Source organism: Phaenicophaeus curvirostris, assembly GCF_032191515.1.
Source record: "Phaenicophaeus curvirostris isolate KB17595 chromosome W unlocalized genomic scaffold, BPBGC_Pcur_1.0 scaffold_34, whole genome shotgun sequence".
NCBI classification, from domain to species: domain Eukaryota; kingdom Metazoa; phylum Chordata; class Aves; order Cuculiformes; family Cuculidae; genus Phaenicophaeus; species Phaenicophaeus curvirostris.
The window spans coordinates 3,460,168-3,484,890 of record NW_027206663.1 but is presented as its reverse complement, the minus strand read 5'-3'; the positions used below and the strand labels follow the sequence as shown (position 1 = coordinate 3,484,890).

Below are 24,723 nucleotides of genomic sequence, written 5' to 3'. Positions count from 1 at the left end.
AGTCATTTGAAAACAAATAAGATGCAAAAAAAAGTGGAAAAATCCATTGCTGCTCTTATTTCATTTAACAAAAATGGAATTATACCAGGTACTACTATGGCTATACCTTCTTTATTTTCAGTTGATTTTGGAAAGTTAACAGAGAAATTCTTCTAAGGTGCATACAGCTTTCTATTCTCTAGCTCAACCCTATACCTGGTACTGCCTTAGTTTCATAGTTATTGATTTGAGATATTTCCTTATTAGCACTTGTCCTATCAGTAACATCTCTAAGCAGCTGTTTTTAATAAGCCAGCCATAAAAGCATACGAGGAACTGCCCTGGAAAGGTCAGGCCCAAAATCACTAGTAGAAAGTATACTGCTTTTTTTCCCACACACTAACATGCATGCACAGCCACCCAGAAACATAAGGTGACCCTTTATGATAGCCTTTTCTTCATTGGTAGACATTGGATAAAATAAATATATCTTTTTTCCAACATTACAGTTGTGTGAGTAATTTACTGAAACTAAAAGAAAGAAGCAGAATCTGAAAATTAATCAATGACCTCCAAGTCAGTCTCCAAGTGTGTGGATTTAATAACTATTAATTTGTAAAGTAGACAAGGGAAAGTATTTTAAAAATCCTGGAAACAAACTGAAGCTGAGGCCTTTCACAAGATCAAGACAAGATAGATAACAACCTGTAACAGTGTATCTTAGGGCTCCATGACTTCAGTTTGGAATTCAGATGCTTTTATTTGCAGTAAATTAAACAAAGCTGAACCCATCTAGAGAAAAAAAACAGCAAATCAAATTATCTTCCTTTTGCCTAAGTGTTATCAATGATGGAGCCTCTTTTTGTTGTGTCATGCAGAGTTACACATAGGCATTTGAAATTATGTAGCATCTAAGCATACTATATCATAATCATAAATGGCAACAATACAGCAAAATGAAAATTCAGTAATATGAGTAAAGATATAATAAAAATAAATAAATATAAAATAGCTGTGCTGTTCTTAATGTTTTCAAGACTAAAGAAAGCCTCCAACAAAAGTTAGCAGTTTGGCCTGTAACAGAAAAAAAGGTAAATGCATCCACAATGCATATTAAATTATGATAATTTGGGAATTTTTTTTTACCATACAATTTTAAAATTTTAATTAGGATGTTATGTTACTTCAGCATGTTTCATCTATAATATGCTGCATCTCTTGATGAGCATTTGCTAAAATAGATCATAAAAATAACTAGCTTGAATTGTAATTTACAATATTGATCTCAAAATCATAAACCTAGAGTATTTTCAGCCTCATTGCTGAAATACTGATGGCAACACAAAACCAGAAGGCTGATTATAAGTATGGGTGAACTTCTGAAGGTTCAAAGTTTAGCTCACCCAAAAGTAACAATTTTAGTGCTCCTCTACCAAATGTTCATTAAGTGATGCAGCACGTTATGAATCACAACATGCTGAAAGAATGTGAAATAGAAACTGAAGCTTAGGTCATACATTTGTATTATGTTACCAGCGTTCTTTGCTAAATGTTGGGTGCTTATGTGAACCTTATGGAAACTACAGAAGCCCCACAAGGTCAATCATCTCCAAGTAGCATCTTATTTCAAACCTATGCAATCTATCTCATCTTTATTCCAATCTAATTATTGCTTCTACAATCACCTAATGCACTCTTCTCACTTTGATCACTGGCTTGCACTTTTTTTAAACAACTTTCATAAGATCCAGGTACATTTGTGTTATATCTATGTTTCTTGAGAGGAAAAAAAAAGAGAAAGAGAGAGAAAGAAGAACGTGAAAGGGGTTTGGAGACAAGACAGTCCTATGAAAGAAGAAAGGGGACTATGGGAACTTGCTAAAAAAAGACACAGAAAGGATTTAAAACCACTTTAGGATTCAGAAAGGGGAAAACTTCTAGGATTTACCATGGTTATACACCTAATCTTACAAAAAAAAGAGAAAAAATTCACTTTAAGAATAAAGCTGAAAATATATCAAATGTTCTTAATTACAACATGATCCTGTACGTTCTTACACAAGAAAAGCTTGAAACTTTAACACCAGTTTGTGAGTAATATGTAATAAATAAATCTGATCAAACTACTTATACTCTGCTAACAAACACCAAGTTTAAAGTGACTTAACCACGGTATGAAATATGAAGCCAGGGAAAAAAAGTCACTTTTCAGTCAGTTACTAAGCACTATGTACAGATTCAATTGAATGCACAATCCTAGTCATAGTATCAACAGGTAAAGGAACAGAAGAGAACTGGTAATTCTGATGCAAAGATGCACACCCATGTATTTTCTAGCTTTCTTTTTTTAAAAAAAAACAGCTTTCAGAATCTGCTTCCACCTTCCTATAAAAGCCCTACATAAAGCTAAATAACTCTCTTTATTTAACTGGAGTAAATCACATCAGTGTTTCATGAAAGCAATGACAGTTTAATTCACTAACATTAAATTTTGCATCACCTGATTACAAGGGTCAATTGTAATTCAGGCTATTTTGCCTGAAATTTATTTTTTAAGAAATATTGTAGAACTGTTGTGTATAGCAATTTGTTTGCTCTCCTACATTTAAGTTAACTGGCCATGATGCTGTTTTGTTTTGCTCATTACTAATTCAGTTACACTATTCTGTCTCTGAACTGGCATGTGGGAAACTAGGAAGCAATGAAACTGCACGTCCTGTATTTCTGTAGTTGATGCTTTCCCAGCAACTTTCTATTAATGGTAATTAACTTAATGGCCACTCCTCATAATTCATTAAAAGCTTCCTAGACCCAAATGGTGCAAGGGAGCTACTGAAAGCAGAAGGAGGATTCCTTATCTTGAAAATATATCTTCCTTCTGCCTCTCTATAAGCAGTAAGTTCATACCTTGAACTCTATTTGTCCTCCAAAATGCACTAACGAAATGTGAATAAAAATTGATATTTGAGTTTTAAGCTATTTATGTTGGCAAAATAACTGGAGAACTTAATTGCAAACATAAGACAATGACAAAGACAGTTGCCTGTCATCAGCTAAAATACATTACCTGATGTGTTAAACTCTAGCGTGAGATATGAATAGATTGGCCCTGCTGATTTCAGAGAAACCATGTATGCAAAGGAAAGGAAACTTTGTCCCCTTATCCCTCTACTCAAAGTATTTACTGACAACAATGATGGTTTTGCATTTCAATGCAAAAAAAATACCAAAGAATTGTTAGGCACTATCTCTGAAATCCATGCTAGCTGTCAACAGTTTCACAGATCATAAAAAGTACCACAGCAATATATTGCATAAAGTATTAACTGCTATTAAAATGTCTGAGGCTTTAGCCTCTGTCCTAACAATGTGGGGACTAGATCTACATTAAATCATTATTTTGAACCACAAAAATCTGAAAATTAGGTATATTCCAGGTATTGTTTAAACTCATAAAACAGAAATTTAAAGTCAAGACTGCAATTCTTTCCTGAGTTAATCCAGGGACAGCCAACTGTTATTAGGCAGATGCTCAAAGGTTAAGGAGGTAAGAAGTAAATGAAAAAAGTTCTCTTTACACTCACCTAAATAAAAGCATTGAAAAAGTTTCTGAACTTTCAGGGGAACTGGCACACAAAAAGAGCAGAGAAGAACTGAGCCACACCTGACAATCAGCAGAGTATTCATGCTGCATCACTCTAGAAGATGTAGCATATCTATTACCTACATAAAAGAATAGGAACTAGCACTGTTCCTAATAATCCCAAAATCTCCCACTGCAGTTAATCCAATAAGATCCTTGAAAGCATGTATTGCCTTTAAGAAGAAGCTGTGCATCAGTATTATACAGTGAAATTTCTACCATTACAATTTGGCTTACTGGAAATCATAAATTTAACATTCTCCTGAATCTGAAATATTATAAATAACTTAAGGCATTGCCTCTCAATTCTTTATTCAAAGTATCTGTTTCTTCACTTAAATTCTCTAAAATTGCCCCTGTATCAAAGATAGTGGTAAGTACAGTATAAAGAACAATGCACATGTGACATTAGAAGGATCATTGTCTTCTTGCAAAACACGTAGTCTTAGTTTTTTAGCTAACACATCTCTGAATTCTTGTCTGACTTAATGTGCTGAACAATATAGGGAAATCTGACCAATAGCCACAATGCTGGAACAGTTTTGTCCATAACTGACTAAAAAGTTTATTTAGGTCTAGTACTCAAAATGGTATCAGTACAGCTGCCAAAGAGCTCCTTTCAAGGTCAAATTGGCTCCTTGTCAGTAAACACACACAGAGAAAAGCAGATCCTTGTAGTCCCTTTGGTACTTTAGTTCTGATGTCTTAACCATTCAGTCACCACTCCACGTATTTAACTTCAAGTTCATAAATGAGAAAGGCTTCATGAACTTAAATGTGCAAAAATCTTTGCAGGATTAGGACCTAATTTATGATCAAAACCAACAAAGAGTTTAAAATAAAAATACATAGGGAATGTATGAGGAAATGTGGGAGAAAAGACGATGAATACAGATGAACATCAAAGCTAGATGGTTGAAAGAGGTATTTTTTCTAAAGGATAAGTACCAAATCCCAAAGAAGAAAGAACATGAAGATTTTCCAAGTTACTTTAAAAACACCAACTATCTCAACAGCTATATCGAAGCCCAAAGGAGACTTGTATTTTTTTTGCCTTTGATTTGAGAGTTTGACTGTTTCTCTTGCCATGTCTTGCCATCACAAATCAGTAAAGAACATGAGAAAGAGAAAAAGGCAAGCATTTTTCTCTGAGATTTCCTTTTGGTTTAAAATTTATTTACTTCTGGGTCACTAAATCCCATGTTGGAAAACATGCTCTATCCCTTTTTTTTACCAGACACTTCATATAAAAAGTACTGAATGAAGTGCTAGAAAGGAGTTAGTATACGAATTAGGTCCACTGTCAATTGGGGATTTTTTCTATGTTTTTCCATTCATAGTTGCACATGTGTCCGTTAGAATAAGATCAATTAACTGTTAATGGCATCTTCATGTGATTTCCAGTTTAATTTAAAATGCAGTATATCTCTGAAGGCTGTGCTATAAATCATGGGATGAATACTTGCAGATTACCTTAGTCTGAAAATAAAGAGTATGTGTGGTGAGAATTTGTAAGGAAAAAAAGGGTATGCCTTAGATATAGTGACAGGAAACAGGGCCCTTAAAGAACACTGGTGGGAAGTGAGAACTTAAAGAGGAACATTAAAGGCCAAAAGAGGTTTGATGATGGATCAGGAATAGAAGATCCAGTGAGCTAGTTGGCCAACTACATGTAGCTTTTAAGTTCTTTGCACAATGCAATCTGCCAAAGAGGCATCCTAAGAATAATGTTGTGTTTATCACCCCTGGGTTATTAGAAATGGACCATCTTTTTAGCTAGACTTTAGAAAAGTGAATAGAGTAAATTCAATTATTACATTGGTTTTTTTTAAATAATCTAATACTGAAAATATTAAAATTATATATTTTTAAACCACTAGATATGTTTTCAAGGTTTATTTAATTTAGTCTCAGCTGATTATCTGTTAACAAGCACAGCAGAATGCATCCTTTAACTACATACTTTGGGCTGTAAGATTTTAAGTATTGGTTATAAATATATTGCATAATGGCCTAAGCGTGCAGGGGTTTATGTATACTGTAAATTTCTTTACCTTAAATATTGCACACTGGTGCTTGCAGCTGAAGCTTTGCTAGTGCTTAGCTATTCAGTATTCTATTCAGCTATCTAGCTTCATGTTTCTCTGTTCCCATAACAAATTATTCTTCCTTTCAAAAAGAGATCTGAACAATGTGAGAAACAATACTCAATGTCAGCAATAAAAAACAAAAAGCAAACAGACCTGACAAATGAATACATGTGGGAGTGGGAGGCGGACCCCGAGTAACGATGAAATCTCAATGTGAGTATAGTCGTTCTCCTTTATTCATAAACACAACACTCCTTATATACTTATTCTAGCAGAGCACAAGCTAATAAACAATTTACAATTGGTCCTACTGTACTGTCCACGCACCTTAAGTAGTTACAAGATTGGTTAAAAGATGTTAAGCACGTGAAGGGGGCTGGTACAATGGTCTTGACATTTTAGGGACTTTCCAGCGCTGAGTTCCGTGCTTTTGTTATGCACTTTCTTCTATCAACATACCAAGGTCAATTTTAAGGAGGAACGCCAGGCCTAGTCACAAGTGTTAACCCTGGATTGTTCATTGCTATCAAATCATGTCCTCGGTCGTCGAGCCATCCTTCCACAAATACACATACAAAAGTAACTTCAAAATGTAGCTTTAAGTTGAAAAATTAAAGCCAACACAACAGATTTCATGTTTCAATATTAATACAACATAGACCTGATCTCATTTAACTGAAATCAGGGAAAATTCTGTAGTACACTTTACAAGGAGCAGGATCAAGTGTTCTGGGCTCCTTTTTCCCCCTAAAATTTAAGAATGCTTCTCCAGCTCATTGTAACCCCCACATTTTGGCATACAGTACACACAAATGACTCAAGCAAAAGATGCAGCATAAGGATTAAAATATACTCTTTGCTTACATGTGATGGCAACGGACAGTATGCTATCAGAAATCTGTAACCCACTACTGCATCTAAATAAAGATTTATATTATAAAGGAATATGTACAAATGACTAAGCAGAACATTCAGCATAAGGATTAAGACTTCTTACCCCATATTTACATTGTCAAGATGTTGCTCCATACTGGAAGTGACACTGTTCATCAGCATCATACACCTGACCTGGGGCCACAGCTGGATAAAGAAAGTCATGCTTGGGAGGTTCATTATTGAGGCAAGTACCACGGCCTGAACTGTTCAACATAAATGACCAAAGGAATTAGGAATTCTACTGACTGTAAATCACAGTAACAATATCATGTATCTAGTTCTTACTTTTAACAGCACTGGGTGTGAAACAAATATGATTGCAATAAACAAACAGATGTTATACCCATAGCAAAGATAAAAATAAATAGATAGGAGCAGTTTATGTAAAACACATTAAAATTTCAATGTGACTAAATGTTAGGATGGTCTTGGTAGGATTAGGACTCTGACATGCATGCTTTTCTTCAGTTTGAGTGAACAAAATAGTTATGGTGGCAAAAATTCTCCAGGATCTTAAAATCTACCTATACTTGGGTGAGTGACAAAATTTCTATGGATCCAATGTTCTTTTCTATTGAATTAATAATATTTAAAAAATTCATGTTAAAACTAAGATCATCATCTTTGAAAACTTTAACATTCTCTTCTTTTCACTGTTTTCTTTGGTGGTTTTTGTTTTCAAAATATGCCCATCTTCAACTACAATATTTTAGTGTAGTGGAACAAATAACAAAGAAAGCCAAAGGCAGACCCAAGTTCTTTTGTTTAGAAAACTTCGTAATTTGCTAAATAAAATCATTCCATTTTATTCAATCATTGTGCATAAAATAATACAGATGCTTTTTAATTTTCATTTCACATGTGAATAAGCAAGGATTTGTAAAGAATTCTTATGCCAACACTTTAAATTTTTTCCAACATTCCTACAAATTTTGCCAGGACTCTGTTTTTTTTCCAAATATTTTCCATGCACCTTGCCAAAGGAACATAATTTCAGAAGTGAATGTTCTACACTTTTTTGGAGATCTCCAATTTTCTATGCTTTTTATCTGCAGATAAAAAAAGATCAAAAAGCCCTCTTTAGCAATGCATTTTAAGTTCTCATTTTAACCCTATTTTATTAATTTCTTTGTAATACAAGAAACAAACAACTGTCAACCACTTCAGAAGAATGCAAACAGCAACTAATGCAATAAGCAGGTAAATACAGAAAAAAAATATGATATTCGGTTACTAATCCCAATGAATTTAACATGATACACCGGCACCCAACTCCACACACCCCCTCCCCCCCAACTCGGTTAAAATCTACATTTAAAATATCACACATATGGTTCTGGCATAAAAAATAATGTACTCACCCCTTTAATTTAATTAGTTTTAATTATTGCAAGCATATATGTTTTCTAACAGCAGAAGTTGGGAAAGTATCCTACATTCTTTTGAATCTAAATATTTCAGTGTTGTATTTTGCATGTATGAGGAGAACATGTTAATAATTCCAATATGGAAATAACTCAAATGCAATCTGATCTTTCTGTATTGTTTAGACCAAATTACAGGTAGGAACGCTGGTTAAACAAGCAGTGGGAAGTTTAACATTTGACATCAGCTTATTGCATATGATGGTGATATTTCCATAGATTCCAATAGTGTAAATGTTGATCTGTAAACTGTGATCTTGTAAACAGAGAGGCAAGGGAACGGCGTTTAAAAACTCTTATTACCTTTGATGATTCTCTCTGGAAGCGTATGGACCCCTCAGTGGATTAGATTACAGAATTGGATATAAATCTTTAAATGCACCAAACCTGTAGATTAAACTCTATACCTACTCTACAAGACATATAATTGCAGAAATGCAAGTTAAAATCCTTGCAAATAAAAAATATGCCTGTCCAGCTCTAATGACAGGATTTTCACTATAATGAATTGTTGTAGTAGTAAAAAAGTAAGAAAATTAGTACTATGCAATCATTCGCTTACTAGCTATGTTACATCACCATCACTCAAACTGAAAATTTGTTTCTCTCTCCTGCTTCAGTTCTATTACTTCTCTCAAGTGCTAAAACAAAACTGACACATTTTACAAACTTAGTGTGGAAACCTGATACTGTATTGTGTGAACTGAAGTATTTTGGAAAAGAAATGTGTTATAAAACACATTCATAAGGTGAGGGACTTTCCATTGGTGACAAAGGGTCTCACCAAAGCTGGACAAAGGATGAATACAGGAATCTATCTTGCAGAATCTTGTGAAGCATGCACCACCGGCACACGCCCATTCAAAGGCAGCATTGACCGTGGTGGGAGGAATGGTACCGGTGGCTGACTTTATTAATCTCCTGTGGGATTTTGGGGACAGTTTTTCCTCCCCTCTAGTGGCCTGCATCTCAGTTGCGGAGAAACTGTTTGAAAGATTTGAGAGATCTGAACAAAGATCTGAATGCTTATATGATGAATTGTTTGACAAATTGTCCCAGACAGAGAATAGATCCTATGCCTCACCTGCAGGGGCCTGCATCTCAGCCATTAAGAGAAAACATCCTCCTACGAGACCTGTCCAAAGGAGAAAGTGCACACCATGACACACACCTCCTGTAGTATTTCCTGCATGATCATGAAGAGGGCATGAGGAAATGGGATAAGAAACCTACCTCTGTCTTAGAGTCACAAGTTCGTGAGTTAAAAGGAAATCCACATGATTCTTTTAGGAGAAATGTTCCAGTTTCCAGGGGGCAGCTCTCCAAACAGGGTAGATGGGATTCAAATAGCTATCTATGAGATGTGGGTAAGTAGGATGTGTCTCAACCCTCTATGATCCATATAAACCCATGCCTTCATTGGCACTATGTTCCAAATTAGAGGGGCCCTGCCTCCAGCCAGGTGGAGGAGAGGGACAACTGAGTTTATTGGACTGTGTGGATTCCATGGCCTGGCATGAGAGAACCACAAAAATACAAAGCCTTGGTAGATACCAGTGTGCAGTGCACCCTATTGCCATCAAATCATAAAGGGACAGAATCTGTCACCATTTGCAGAGTGACAGGGGGATCTCAAGAAGTGACTGTAGTGAAGGTCTAAGTGAGCCTAACTGGGAATACATGGGAAAAGCACCCCATTGTGACTGGCCTTGATGCTCTGGGCATCCTGGGCATAGACTTAAGAGACGCTACTTTAAAGACCCAAAAAGGCCTTTGGTAGAGCAGCTGTAGAGACTGAGAATATTAAACAGCTGTCTACCTTGCCTGGCCTGTCAGAGGACCCTTCTGCTGGGGGATTACTGAAGGCTGAAGATAAAAGGTGCCAATTGCAAATAGAATGATGCATCAATGACAATATCATACTGAGACACGATGACTCCCATCCATACGCTGATCCGTCAACGGGAGGACCAAGGAATGATTTGAGCAACGAAGCTGGTGAAGGGGCTGGAGAACAGGCCTTATGAGGAACGGCTGAGAGAGCTGGGGTTGTTTAGCCTGGAGAAGAGGAGGCTGAGGGGAGACCTCATTGCTCTCTACAACTACCTGAAAGGACGTTGTAGAGAGGAGGGTAATGGCCTCTTCTCCCAAGTGACAGGGGACAGGACAAGAGGAAATGGCCTCAAGCTCCGCCAGGGGAGGTTTAGGCTGGACATTAGGAAAAATTCTTCACAGAAAGGGTCATTGGGCAATGGAACAGGCTGCCCAGGGAGGTGGTTGAGTCACCTTCCCTGGAGGTGTTTAAGGGATGGGTGGACGAGGTGCTAAGGGGCATGGTTTAGTGTTTGATAGGAATGATTGGACTCTATGATCCAGTGGGTCTCTTCCAACCTGGTTATTCTATGACTCTATGATTCTATGAACAGCCAAAATCACTCACCCTTTCATAGAATCATAGAATGGTTTGGGTTGGAAGAGACCTTAAAGATCATCCAGTTCCAATCTCCCTGCCATGGGCAGGGACATCTCCCACTGGATCAAAGTCTCAAGCCTCATCCAACCTATCCTTGAACACCTCCAGGGATGGAGCATCCATGACTTTTCTTGGCAATCTGTGCCAGTGCCTCACCACCTTAACAGCCCTATATGACCAGTGCACAAATCTAATGACAAATGGAGATTCACAGTGGATTATCATGGTCTGAATGAGGTCACACCACTGCTTTGTGCTGCTGTACCAGACATGATGGAACTGGAATATGAACTAGAGTCAAAGGCAGCCAGGTGGTCTGCCACAACTGATGTTGCTAATGCGTTTTTCTCTATTCCTTTAGCAGCAGAGTGCAGGCCTCAGTTCGCTTTTTTCCTGGAGTGGCATCCAATACACCTGGAATCGACTGCCCCAGGAGTGGAAACACAGCCCTGCCATTTGCCATGGACTGATCCAGACTGCACTGGAGAAGGATGGAGCTCCAGAACACCTGCAATGCATTGATGACATCATCATATGGGGTAACACAGCAGAGGAAGTCTTTGAGAAAGACGAGAAGATAATCCACTTTCTTTTGACAGCCGATTTTGCTATAAAGAGAAGCAAGGTCAAGGGACCTGCACGAGAGATCCAGTTGTTAGGAATTAAATGGCAAGATGGACGTTGACAGATCCCATTAGATCAGATCAACAAAGTAACAGTTATGTTCCCAGCAACTAACAAAAAGGAAACACAAGCTATCCTAGGTGTCGTGGGTTTCTGGAGATTGCACATTCCTGGTTACAGTCAGATTGTGAGACCTCTCTAGGAAGTGACCCAAAAAAACCCCAGATTTAATGGGGGCCCTGAGCAACAACAAGCCTTGGAACAAATTAAACAGGATATTATGCACGCAGTAGCCCTGGGGCCTATTCCAAAGAGGACAAGGTATCAAAAATATCGAGGATACAAAGGCTCTGAGGCTAACTATACTCCCACTGAAAAAGAATTCTTAGCAGTGTATGAAGGTGTTAGAGCTTTTTCGAAAGTCATTGGTATTGAAGCACAGCTCCCCGAAACTTTTTTCTGCTCGTCATGCCACCAATGCTACCTGGAGTAAGTGGATCGCATTAAACACATGGTGAGCCTGCATAGGAAGCCCTAATCATCCAGGAATCTTAGAAGTGATTGTGGACTGCCTGGAAGGCAAAGCCTTTGGAATGCCACCAGAGGAGGTGGTGACACATGATGAAGAAACCCCACCATATAATCAGCTACCAGAAAATGAGAAACAGTATGCCCTGTTCACTGATGGATCCTGCTGTCTTGTAGGAAATCACCAAAGATGGAAAGCTGCTGTATGGAGTCCTACACGACGAGTCACAGAAGTGACTGAAGGAAAAGGTGAATCGAGCCAATTTGCAGAGGTGGAAGCCATCCAGGTGGCTTTAGACATTGCTGAGCAAGAAAAGTGGCCAGTACTTTACCTCTGTACTGACTCATGGATGGTAGCAAATGCTCTATGGGGGTGGTTAAAGCAATGGAAATGGAACAACTGGCAGTGTAGAGGTAAACCCATTTGGGCTGCCACATTGTGGTGAGATATTGCAGCCCGGCTAGAGAAACTAGTCATAAATGTACATCATGTGGATGCTCACATACCCAAGAGTTGAGCCACTGAGGAACATCAAAACAACCAGCAAGTGGACAAGGCTGGTAAAGTGTTCCAAACAGATTTGGTCTGGCAACATAAAGGTGGATTATTTCTAGTCCAGTGGGCTCATGACACTTCATGTCATCAAGGAAGGGGTTCAACATACAAATGGGCCTGTGACCAAGGGGTGGATTTAGCCATGGATGCTATTGCGTAGGTTATCCACTACTGTGAAACAATTAAACCCTTTGTGTCATGGGGGACGATGGCTGAAATATAAATATGAGGAGGCCTGGCAAACTGAATATATCACACTCCCTCAAACTCAACAGGGTGAGCATTATGTGCTTACGATGGTGGAAACAAACACCAGATGGCTGGAAACATGTCTTGTGCCCCATGCCACTGCCCCTAACACTATCCTGGGCCTTGAAAAGCAAGTTTTATGGAGGTGTGGCACTCCAGAAAAAAATGAGTCAGACAATGGGACTTATTTCAAAAACAGTCTCATAGACACCTGGGTCTCAAACATGGTATCGAATGGATATATAATATTGCCAATATATCAATTTGATATATTATGCATTCAATATATCATGCACCAGCCTCAGGAAAGACTGAGTGATATAATGGACTATTAAAAACACATAGTACATTTAAAAATGCACATGGTGATGCAAGAAGTAGTTACTATTGCAAAAGTGGAGTATTCTGGTTTGAGCAAAAGTAGAAGCAGTTTTCTAACTTCAGCTCAGTCTCATCTAAGTAACTGTATTTTTGAAAGTTACAGCCAGCCAGCATGTTTTTCAGACGACATGTTTTCAAATAGTGTGTTCTTTTTCAGGCACTGTTCTCTTGAGAAATGTTAACGTCTTATGTTTAGTATGATATGTGATGAACAGATGTAATCATTTCTGTGTGTTTATAGTCTCTATCTAAACAATGTAAGGTCAGACAGAAAACTGATACCAATTAGTTGAGATTTGGTTGTTGTGACATTCATAATAACATAATAAGTAGTCCTTGGAAGTAACAGAATATGCATGAGATTTCTGGGCAATGTTATACATATGCATGCAGATGGAAAATATATCCTGTCTCATTACACGATTGATGGAATAATTCTTTATGCATCCAGTGTTGTAATAAAGGATGCTTGCTTTCTAAAACTCCAAAATGAGTCTTAGAGAGTTTATTTGCCAGCATTTTCAGTACCAATAGCACATTTAAAACCTGAGATAAGCATTTGGCATAAGCCACCTGGTGAGTTAACACCAGAGGTTCTACTAATCAAGCTGGTCCTGATCAGTCGGATCTTCTACATACATTAGAAGGGGATAAAGTCCCTGTGGTGCATGAAAGGAATTTGTTGGGGAAAACTGTTTGGGTTTCTCCTGCCTTGGGCAAAGGAAAACCCATTTGTGGGGTTGCTTTTGCTCAAGGGCCTGGACACAGTTGATGAGTAATGCTGAAGGATGGTTAAGTATCATAAAATCATAGAATCACCAGGTTGGAAAAGACCCACCGGATCATCGAGTCCAACCATTCCTATCAAATACTAAACCATGCCCCTTAGCAGCTTGTCCACCTGTCCCTTAAACACCTCCAGGGAAGGTGACTCAACCACCTCCCTGGGCAGCCTGTTCCAGTGCCCAATGACCCTTTCCGTGAAAAAATTTTTCCCAATGTTAAGACTAAACCTCCCCTGGCAGAGCTTGAGGCCGTTTCCTCTCGTCCTGTCCCCTGTCACTTGGGAGAAGAGGCCAGCACCCTCCTCTCTACAACGTCCTTTCAGGTAGTTGTAGAGAGCAATGAGGTCTCCCCTCAGACTCCTCTTCTCCAGGCTAAACAACCCCAGCTCTCTCAGTCACTCCTCGTAAGGCCTGTTCTCCAGCCCCTTCACTAGCTTTGTTGCTCTTCTCTGGACTCACTCCAGAGCCTCAACATCCTTCTTGTGGTGAGGGGCCCAGAAGTGAACACAGTATTCGAGGAGCAGTCTCACCAGTGCCGAGTACAGATGGAGAATAACCTCCCTAGAACTGCCAGTCACGCCATTTCTGATACAAGCCAAGATGCCATTGGCCTTCTTGGCCACCTGGGCACACTGCTGGCTCATATTAAGATGGCTGACAACCAGCACCCCCAGGTCTTTCTCCTCCAGGCAGCTTTCTATCCAGACTTCTCCTAGTCTGTAGCACTGCATAGGGTTGTTGTGCCCCAAGTGCAGGACCCGGCATTTGGCCTTGTTAAACCCCATGCCATTGGTCTCAGACCAGCAGTCCAGCCTGTTCATACCCCTTTGCAGAGCCTCCCTATCCTCCAGCAGATCCATGCTTCCACTCAGCTTAGTATCGTCTGCAAAATTGCTAAGGGTGCACTCAGTGCCTTCATCCAGGTCATTGATAAAGACATTGAACAGGGCTGGACCCAGCACTGAGCCCTGGGGAACCCCACTTGTCACTGGCCTCCAGCTGGATTTCACACCACTCTCTGGGCCCGGCCATCCAACCAGTTTTCCACCCAGGAGAGTGTGCGCCTCTCCAGGCCAGAGGCTGACAGTTTCTCAAGCAGAATGCTGTGAGAAACTGTGTCAAAGGCTTTGCTGAAGTCCAGGAAGACCACATCCACAGCCTTTCCCTCATCCAGCAGCCGAGTGACTTTGTCATAGAAGGCAATCAGGTTAGTTTGGCAAGACCTGCCTTTTGTGAACCCATGTTGACTGGGCCTGATCACCCAGTTCTCTTGCATGTGCTTCATGATAGCACTCAAGATCACCTGCTCCATGACTTTCCCTGGCACTGAGGTCAGACTGACAGGCCTGTAGTTTCCTGGATCCTCCCTGCGACCCTTCTTGTAGTTGGGCACAACATCAGCCAGCCTCCAGTCCAGTGGGACTTCCCCAGTCTTCCAGGACTGTTGGAAGATGATGGAAAGGGGTTTGGCCAGCACATCCGCCAGCTCCTTCAATACCCTTGGGTGGATCCCATCCGGCCCCATAGACTTGTGGGTGTCTAGCTGGGCAAGCAAGTGTCTAACCACCTCCTCTTGGATCATGGGAGCCTCATTTTGCTCCTCTAGCTCCTGGGTTTGTACACAGAGGGAACAACTTTCTTTACAATTAAAGACTGAGGCAAAGAATCACAGAATCACAGAATAACCAGGTTGGAAGAGACCCACCGGATCACCGAGTCCAACCGTTCCTACCAAACACTAAACCATATCCCTCAGCACCTCATCCACCCGTGCCTTAAACACCTCCAGGGAAGGTGACTCAACCACCTCCCTGGGCAGCCTGTTCCAGTGCCCAATGACCCTTTCTGTAAAGAATTTTTTCCTAACGTCTAGCCTAAACCTCCCCTGTCGGAGCTTGAGGCCATTCCCTCTTGTCCTGTCCCCTGTCACTTGGGAGAAGAGGCCAGCACCCTCCTCTCTACAACGTCCTTTCAGGTAGTTGTAGAGAGCAATGAGGTCACCCCTCAGCCTCCTCTTCTCCAGGCTAAACAACCCCAGCTCTCTCAGCCGCTCCTCATAAGGCCTGTTCTCCAGCCCTTTCACCAGCTTTGTTGCTCTTCTCTGTACTCTCTCCAGAGCCTCAACATCCTTCTTGTGGTGAGGGGCCCAGAACTGAACACAGTATTCAAGGAGCGGTCTCACCAGTGCCGAGTACAGAGGGAGGATAACCTCCCTGGACCTGCTGGTCACGCCGTTTCTGTTACAAGCCAAGATGCCATTGGCCTTCTTGGCCACCTGGGCACACTGCTGGCTCATATTCAGTCGGCTGTCAACCAACACCCCCAGGTCCCTCTCCTCCAGGCAGCTTTCTAGACAGACTTCTCCCAGTCTGTAGCACTGCATAGGGTTGTTGTGCCCCAAGTGCAGGACCCGGCATTTGGCCTTGTTAAACCTCATGCCATTGGACTCTGCCCAGCGGTCCAGCCTGTTCAGATCCCTTTGCAGAGCCTCCCGACCCTCCAGCAGATCGACACTTCCACCCAGCTTAGTGTCATCCGCAAACTTGCTAAGGGTGCATTCGATGCCTTCATCCAGGTCATTGATGAAGACATTGAACAGGGCTGGACCCAGCACTGAGCCCTGGGGAACCCCACTTGTCACTGGCCTCCAGCTGGATTTCACACCATTTACCACCACTCTCTGGGCCCGGCCATCCAACCAGTTTTCCACCCAGGAGAGTGTGCGCCTGTCCAGCCCAGAGGCTGACAGTTTCTCAAGCAGAACGCTGTGAGAAACTGTGTCAAAGGCTTTGCTGAAGTCCAGGAAGACCACATCCACAGCCTTTCCCTCATCCAGTAGCCGGGTCACTTTGTCATAGAAGGCGATCAGGTTAGTCTGGCAAGACCTGCCTTTAGTGAACCCATGTTGACTGGGCCTGATCACCCGGTTCTCTTGCATGTGCTTCATGATAGCACTCAAGATCACCTGTTCCATGACTTTCCCTGGCACTGAGGTCAGACTGACAGGCCTGTAGTTTCCTGGGTCCTCCCTGCGGCCCTTTTTGTAGATGGGCACAACATCAGCCAGCCTCCAGTCCAGTGGGACTTCCCCAGTCTTCCAGGACTGTTGGAAGATGATGGAAAGGGGTTTGGCCAGCACATCCGCCAGCTCCTTCAGTACCCTAGGGTGAATCCCGTCCGGCCCCATAGACTTGTGACTGTCCAGTCGGGCTAGCAAGGCTCTGACCACCTCCTCTTGGATCATTATTAGAAGGCATTAAGTACCTCAGCCTTTTCCTCATCCCCTGTCACTGTTGTTCCTTCTGCATCCAGCAGGGACTGTATATTCTCCCTAGTCCTCCTTTTATTGTTAATGTATTTATAGAAAGAGTATTTTATCATCTTTCACAGACTTAGCCAATCTGATTTTTTGTTGGGCCTTAGCCCTCCGGATTTTTTCCCTGCACGACTTCACTTCCCTCCTGTAGTCCACCCAAGACACCTGTCCCTTCTTCCAAAGCCCATAAACATTTCTCTTCTTTTTGATATCTCTCAAGATCTCCCTACTCAACCAAGCTGCTTTTTTCCCCGACGGCTCTTTTTCCGGAACATGGGGATGGCTTTCTCATGAGCTGCTAGGATTTCCTTCTTGAAGAGCTCCCAGCCCTTGTGGGCCCCCTTGCCCTTAAGGACTGTCTCCCATGGGTCTTTGCCAACCAGCCTTCTGAAGAGTCCAAAGTCTGCCCTCTGGAAGTTTAATGTGACTGTTCTGCTAACCACCCTCGTCACCTCACCTAGAATTGAAAACCCTATCATCTCGTGATCACTTTGTTCTAGACGTCCTACTACCACCACATCCCCCACAAGGTCTTCTCTGTTCACAAACAGCAGGTCCAGGAGGGCACCTTCCCTTGTCGGTTCACTCACCAGTTGTGCAAGGAAGTTGTCTTCCACGCACTCCAGGAGCCTCCTGGACTGCTTCCTTTCTGCTGTATTGTACTTCCAGCAGATATCTGGAAGACTGAAGTATCTCATGAGGGCAAGAGGCATCTAGCTAGAGACTATCCCCAGCTGTTTATTGAAGAGCTCATCAGCTGCTTCTCCTTGGCTGGGTGGTCTGTAACAGACTCCCATCACAAAATCTGCCTTCTGGTGGGCTCCTCTGATGTTAACCCACAGGCACTCAATCTCCTCATCACCATAATCCATCTCAACAGTATCCAAGTCCTCTCTTACAAAGAGGGCTACCCTGCCTCCTCTCCTACCCTTCCTGTCCTGCCTGAAGTGTTTGTACCCCACCATAGCTGTACTCCAGTTATATGAGTCATCCCACCATGTTTCCATGATGGCAATGACATCATAGCCTCCTTGCCCTATGACAGCTTCCAGCTCTTCCTTCTTATTCCCCATGCTGCTTGCATTGGTGTAAATGCACTTCAGCTGGGCTGGTGAATCATCAGCACTCATAGAGGGAATAGAGTTTATTCCACAGTGCCTGGTCATTGGAGTAGCTAACACCAGAGTGCCAGTTTCTTCCTTACTGTCATCAGGTGTAATCACCCCCACTTGCTCTGTGGTGATGTACTGGTGGTCCTCACCAGCACACCATCTCTCAGTCACTGGTGTCCCATGTCCAGGCTCACTCCTGTGTAGCCTGGTCTCATCCCCCTCCCCATTCACATCTAGGTTAAAGCATAGCTAGATTTTTAGCAAGGGCTTTAGTCCCTCTAGGAGACATGCGTTTCCTATCCCTGGTAAGAAAGCCTGGGGGTGCGTGGGCCACCCCATGATCAAAGAAACCAAAGCACCCCTCCTCCCACCAGGCTCAGAGCCAGGCATTAATCAATTTCTTCTTTTTGACTTCTGGCTCCTCTGTATTTAGCATTGGAATGGAGCTAAATACTACTTGAGCCCCAGAGCCCTCCATCATTCTCCCTAGAGCCCTGAAGTCTCTCTTGATGGCTTTGGGCTTTCTATACTCTGCGTCATCACTATCAATTTGGACTACTATCAGAGGATAGTAGTCTGTCTCGTGGACCAGGGAAGGAAGTTTCCTAGCTACCTCCTTCACTGATGCCCCCGGTAAGCAGCAGACCTCTCTGTGGAGCTGGTCCAGTCTGCAAATGGGTCCCTCCATTCCTTTTAGGAGGGAGTCCCCTACAACAATCACTCTCCTCTTCTTCTTGATGTAGGATGTTTTTATCTTTTTCTGAGGATGGTGCAGCCTAGGGAAAGATTCTAGGCTGTGGGAGCCATCATCCTCATCCTCAGGATTGGATTCCACCTGCAGCACATGGTATTTGTTCACCAGGGGGATCTGGGGTTTTGCTGTCTGTTTGAGGGGAGCAGGTTTCCTTCGTCAGGCAGGAACTTGCTGCCATTCCCCATCTCTTGTTGCCCCAACCTTGCAGTTTGCAGGTGGGTGGTGTTCAGACACACCAGCTCCAGCAGCCCGCTGAGTTAGTGAGAGAGCTCTACTCCACTGATCTATTTCCCTCTCACACTCCCTGATAGTTATCAGCCTCTTTACCTCCTTCCTTAGCTCCTCCACCATACAAAGGAGTTCCCCCACTCGAGCACAGCTTCCACAAGTGGAGCCAGTACCAGAGGCACGAGCTGGTGTAGGAGGGGGGCACTGCCTGCAGCCCAGGGTCTGGGTAGCTGCATGCACCCACTGCGGCTCTGTCTGGGTGGCAGTATCCACCCTGCCTGCTGCAGCACGCAGTGTAGGTTTAATCTTCTGCCGGGTGGCCACCATGGTCTTCAGTGTCTTCTGGCTAGTCTCTAGCCCCTCTCTGCACCCTGTCTGCTTGCCCCACCCTCTCGAACTGCCACTCGAACTGCCCCATGACAATAACATGCCACACTCTTCTTCACTGTGTTCCCAAGGGACTGTTTAAATCTCCCGCAGTAGCCACCGGGACCGCCCCCTCCCGTCAGGCACCGCGTGGGACCAGCGTTTGCCGGCTGTCAGGAGCTCAGCGCCCCCCGCCCTCCTCCTGCCTGGGTTTTTCTGGGATTTTCCCGGCTCAGGGAAGCTCCCCACCGCCTCAAATGTCCACCCCACTGCAGAACTCACAGTTCTTCACTGGATGCCGCCGAAGAAGGTACAGTGTTTACCTCAAAGGAATCTGACTCTGAGTTAGAATATGCAATTTTAAACTGTATTATATTAATTGATACATAATGCTAACAGTGTTTATTGGTTTTCAGGATAATGAACTAACTTAATCATGTGTCACCCAATAATCTGCTTGAGGTTGTCCTCTCTAACCTGCAGCCTGTGGGCACAAACCATGATGAATCCTCACACCATTCCTCTTGCCCTGAGCGACTGCTGTCATAGATGGAGACCCACATTCATGAACTTAATGAACTTTTCTGTAGATTAAACATAGATTGGTAATATATAGGTGTGTATGTGTATTTGAAGGCAGTGGTGACCTGAGCATGACGTAAATGGTATGGAATAAGGGCTGGAATGTTCTGGTTTGGGCTAAAGCAGAACAAATTCTCTAACTTTCTGGCTAAGCCTGAGTGACTTCAGTTTCTAAAAGTTACCAACACAGTTTTCAAGACAGTGGCTGCCTCTAAAAGTGATAACCCTGGTATTTATTACCAAGGTAATGGGGCATTGGTATGTAGAGGCCATTGCTCACGCTGATTCCTATGTAAATCAAGACCATCCTAGCCTTGGTGGCAAGGATTTCCACCTGCAAAAGGGGCAGACAGGACAGGTGATCCAAACATAACCAACCTGACATACACATTATACTTGGTATAAAACCTTAGGGATCATGAGGGTCAACCTCATGACCGACATTTCTTCGATGGCCGACATTCAGGGAGGACCTCATCTGTCTGTTCCCGACTCCGGTTCCCGAGTCCAGCTTCTGCCTGCTGCTGTGTCCAGTCTGGGACTTTCCCTGCACCTGCCCTGCAGTGTCAGTGGTGACAGAGTCATAGGGGAAGTTTCAATTGGGTTCATATACTTGTATATATTTGGTTATTTTCTTATTAATATTATCTTTTTCTTATTATTATTGTTTCATTAAAGCTGTTTTAGTTTGGGGGGGGAAACAATGATGATGACACACAGGACTGGGACTATAGCTGCGCTGTGTTTATCTACTGACCTGGCCATGGGAGGGATAAACTGGGACAAATACATTTTAGAAAGACTACAAATGGGAACAGTGTTGAATTAACAGATGTGACTGGCAATGATGAAACAACACTACCCTGTATTTTTTTATATAATACTAGTTTTAAATTAATACATGTTTATCTCTCCTGAGAAAACCAACTTATATTGTGAGAAACCTGTATAACACATACATGTAGGATGGCTTATTCAGTGTTCTTCAGTTTAGACACTCATCTTAAACACTTCAATACATAAAATTGGGTGGGTGCATAGTTCAGTGGGATGAAACTAAATGCCTTAACCTGATACAGATACTGGTGTGAAGTATTTTACAATGAACAGCACCTAATACCAACATGAAATGCCAGTCTCTGCCTACTGAGTGATACAAGAAGTAGTTACTATTACAAAAAGTGGAATATTTTGATTTAAGCTAAAGTACAGTTAAGTTTCATGTAAGCAGTTGTGGTTTTTTTGAAGTTAGACAGAATGTCCCTCTGATAGCATGTTTTCTTTCTCTGAGAGCATGTTTTCTTTTAGACAGTTTTTTCCAGACATTGTTCATTCTTTGAAGATGGTAACATCTTGTGTGAAGTGTAATATGTACTGAACAAACGTATTTTCTTCTGCAATCACCTCTGTTTGGAGTTTTCTTCCTATCTCAAATCCAGGGTCAAGCAGAAAGCTGGTGCCACCTCCAAATGAGCAAGAGTTTTGACTGTTGCAAAGTTTCATAACATTAAAATTAGACCTTGGAAAGTAATAGAATATGCTTAAGTTTTCTGGGGAAATTTGTACACATGCACGTAAGTGGGAAATACATTCTGTAACCAGCCTTTGTCTCATTGCACATGATTGATGGAGATGACTGAGGAGGTAAAGAGGCTGAGGACCATCAGGGAGTGTGAGAGGGAGACAGATCAGTGGAGTAGTGCCCTCTCACTAACTCAGTGGGCTGCTGGAGCTGGTGTGTCCAAACACCGTCCACCTGCAAACTGCAAGGTTGGGGGAACAAGAGATGGAGAATGTCAGCAAGTTCCTGCCAGACGAAAGAAACCCGCTCCCCTCACCCAGACAGCAAAACCCCAGATCCCCCTGGTGAACAAGTACCATGTGCTGCAGGTGGAATCTAACCCTGAGGATGAGGATTATGGTTCCCACAGCCTAGAATCCTTCCCTAGGCCGCACCATCCTCAGAAAAAGATAAAAACATCCTACATCAAGAAGAAGAGGAGGGTGATTGTTGTAGGGGACTCCCTCCTAAAAGGAATGGAGGGACCCATTTGCAGACCAGACCCACTCCACAGAGAGGTCTGCTGCTTACCGGGGGCATCAGTGAAGGAGGTTGCTAGAAAACTTCCTTCCCTGGTCCATGAGACAGACTACTATCAGAGGATAGTAGTCCAAACTGGTAACAATGGTCTAGTAAACAAAAAGACCAAAACCATCAAGAATGACTTCAGGGCCATTGGGAAAATGATGGAGGGTGCTGGCGCACAAATAGTATTCTGCTCCATCCCAAGGCTAAATAGAGAAGAGCGGGAGGCCAGGAAGAAGAATTCGATTAATGCCTGGCTCTGAGCCTGGTGTAAGGAGAGGGGATTTGGCTTCATTGATCATGGGGTGGCTAAGGGATCCCCAGGCTTTCTTGCTAAGGATGGGACACGTGTGTCTCCTGGGGGACTAAAGCCCTTGCTAGAAACCTAGCTAAGCTCATAAATCGAGCTTTAAACTAGATGTGAAGGGGGAGGGGGTTGAGCCCAGGCTAGACAGGAACGAACCTGGATGTGGGGCAATGGTGATTGGGAGAGGGTGTGCTGGTGAGGACCAGCAGTACATCACCACACAGAAAGTGGGGGAGAACACACCTGGGGGTGCTAAGGGAGATACAGGCACTCTGGTGCTAGCTACTCCAGTTACCAGGCAATTGGGAATGAACTCTGTTCCCTCTAAGAGGGCTGAAGGCTCGGCAGCTCAGCTGAATTGCATTTGCACCAATGCAAGCAGCATGGGGAATAAGAAGGAAGAGCTGGAAGCTGTCATAGGGCAAGGAGCCTATGATGTTGTTGCCATCACGGAAATGTGGTGGGACGACTCATATAACTGGAGCACAGCTATGGTGGTGTACAAACTCTTCAGGTGGGATAGGAAGGGCAGGAGAGGAGGTGGGGTAGCCCTCTTTGTAAGGGAGGACTTGGACACTGTTGAGATGGATTGTGGCGATGAGGAGATTGAGTGCCTGTGGGTTAAAATCAGAGGAGCCCACAAGAAGGTAGATTTTGTGATGGGAGTCTGTTATAGAGCACCCAGCCAAGAAGAAGCAGCTGATGATCTCTTCTATAAACAGCTGGGGTTAATCTCTAGATCAATGCCTCTCATTCTTGTGGGAGACTTCAATCTTCCTGGTATCTGCTGGAAGTACAATAGAGCAGAAAGGAAGCAGTCTAGGAGGTTCCTGGAGTGCGTGGAAGACAACTTCCTTGCACAGTTGGTGAATGAACCAACAAGGGAGGGTGCCTTCCTGGACCTGCTGTTTGTGAACAGAGAAGGCCTTGTGGGGGATGTGGCAGTAGGAGGACGCCTAGGACTAAGCGATCATGAGATGATAGGGTTTTCTGTTCTAGGTGAAGTGAAGAGGGTGGTTAGTAGGACAGTAGCATTAAATTTCCAGAGGGCAGACTTTGAACTCTTCAGAAGGCTGGTTGGCGAATTCTCATGGGACACAGTACTTAAGGGCAAGGGAGCCCATGAAAGATAACAAAAAATCTTTCTATAAATGTTGAGGAGTTTTTATATCAAAATGGGCACGTATATTTAGACGTGCACAACCCAGCTTCTGCACCTGAATAAGTTAGCTTTGTAAGAGAATTAGTCACTGTAGAGGACACGTTGCCTTTAAGGTTTCTCTCTGTATTATCAGAAAGTTGCTCTGCCTTGTACTCCTCTCACTTCTCACAGGAGGCTTTCCTCAGTAGTCCTTGACTTGTTATTTTGTAGACCAGAGTGCTCACATAGCCGTTTCTCATGGGAAAGCATAATACTGTAGGTAAACAATGATTGTTTACTGCTAAAGGAGAACTGACAAATGAGCTTGTAACACCACGGCTCGCCCCTTCTGAAGAGGGGTATAAATGTAATGCAAAATCTCAATAAAATGGCTTCACTTGATCATATTGGTCGTGTGATGTCCCTATCCTCTGCATTTGGTGACCCCGACGTGATACTACAACAGATTAATTCGTATCGGATTGGAGACTGGAGCAGCTGAACGGATGGGACGCAGAGAGGCCGATCGACACATCCTCGCTTCCCCGGCGAGAAGGCCAGAGACAGGCATAGTTTCGCGTTACAGAAGAAACGCGAATTCAGTTATTTACAGCGGAGCGCTCTGCTGGTGTGAAAATTTGGATCTCACTATAAAAAAGGTGAGCGGTCAGGGAGGAGATGGGGTTGGACGAATATGAAAAAGAAGGTGTCCTAAAACTCCTCCAACATATCCTCTCTAAGAGAGGGAAAAAATATGATGCTTCCGTTATTAAAGCATTTATGAACTGGGTCTGGTGCCATAAATTAATCCCGGGAGCGCGGGTCGCATTTGAAATTCCTACCTGGGAAGCAATAGGTCATGTATTATGGGATGCAGTGGCCGAAGGAGGCAAGGAGGCAAAAGAAGCAGCCAAATTTGGACCGGCGTGGAGGGAAATAGTGGAGGTGCTGCGGACAATGAAGGGAGAGAGATCAGCAGCTGCAGCGGCTACAGCGGTACTCAGAGCGTCCGGGGCTCCCGTATCGCTTGGCATGGCTCTGCAGGCTTTCCCAGCAACTTCACTCTTCTCCCACACGCTAAACATCCCACAACAGGCCCCACTGGAATCTAGCCCATTAAATGTATCTGGTGCTGTCGGCAGAGAGCTCACCGCCCCTGCAGC

General features: G+C 42.9%; 1 pseudogene; it reads right to left on the bottom strand.

Annotated features, from left to right (window-relative positions):
• LOC138733780 (A disintegrin and metalloproteinase with thrombospondin motifs 6-like) overlaps positions 1 to 20,488 on the bottom strand; it is a 62,290-nt pseudogene extending 41,802 nt beyond the window's left edge.
• Positions 20,489 to 24,723: the final 4,235 nt, after the last annotated feature.